At 34.5% G+C, this 1055-nt stretch overlaps 1 long non-coding RNA gene across 1 annotated transcript; it reads left to right on the top strand.

Annotated features, from left to right (window-relative positions):
• The first annotated feature begins 1 nt into the window (after position 1).
• Positions 2 to 561, top strand: LOC107081610. Its single transcript, XR_001481102.1, has 4 exons — positions 2 to 50; positions 164 to 274; positions 376 to 391; positions 506 to 561. It is a non-coding gene; the product is annotated as an uncharacterized LOC107081610 (long non-coding RNA).
• Positions 562 to 1055: the final 494 nt, after the last annotated feature.

Below are 1055 nucleotides of genomic sequence, written 5' to 3' on the forward strand. Positions count from 1 at the left end.
CTGGTATTCTTCAACAGAGTGGAGTGAATCAATCATCCTGTCAGTATCTGGTGAGATACGATTCTATTTGTCTGGATAGAAGATCCATTTTCTGATATTGAGAATAATGTGATGGAATGCTCAGATTAATAAAATCTTTTCATATTAATTGTATGTTTTCCAGCAGCTGTGTCCAGTCCCTTCAGCTCTTTTTTCTTGTGGATCATTGTACCAGTTTCTGGGATCGTTCTTGTTGTTCTGCTTCTCCTGTTGTAGCGCTGCAGTCAGTCCAGAGGTGAGACCTGTTTCTGTTCACATTGGATCAGATTAAAACCCCTTTAATTCAACTAGTTCAAATTTCATTTCATCAAAGTAACTCAAACGTCTTTTTCACAGGTTTATTCTGCTTCAGGTCAGTTCCTCACATTTTCATTTATTTACAGAATATTGATAAAAAAAAATGTTTTATTCTTCTGTGTTTAATTTAATTTTCTAAATATAATATTTTTCTATTCTTTATATCAAGGCACTCAGAGAGGAGCAGTCAGATTGAGATTCGTGAATACAACTCTCCCTTTGAAGGTCTGAAATTCCACAATTTTTAGTCATTTTTTGTCTAATTGCATATATACTTTTTTTACTAATATGCCATAATGGTTTTCTTAGCAAGAAAAATAAGCCAGATATAAAAGAAAACCAACTAAACACGTCTATATTTAACATATCTTTTCCTTGCATTCTGCTTTTATTCCTGGTTTATTTGCTGCAAATTTTCACCAACAGCATGTCTATATGAATAGCTCTACAGTTACTATCACCATATAATATATCTTTATAAGGTGTTTGAGGTGAATCAACTGTGTCATTTTGAATCAATGAAAGTTTTTGTTTTTGGACCAGGGTTGATTAGTCAGTCCCTTCATTTGGATGGGATTAAATTGATCTCAGACAACAAAGTAAAACATCTTATTTTGATCAGGACCTGTCATTTAAATACTAGCCTGGGTGCCATTCCGAACTTAGTCCCACCCACAACGTTTGAGGTCGGGAAGTTCGGTCTGGCATTGCTCAGTAGT

This window comes from Cyprinodon variegatus, unplaced genomic scaffold (genome assembly GCF_000732505.1).
Source record: "Cyprinodon variegatus isolate N-32 unplaced genomic scaffold, C_variegatus-1.0 Scaffold8669, whole genome shotgun sequence".
NCBI classification, from domain to species: Eukaryota; Metazoa; Chordata; class Actinopteri; order Cyprinodontiformes; family Cyprinodontidae; genus Cyprinodon; species Cyprinodon variegatus.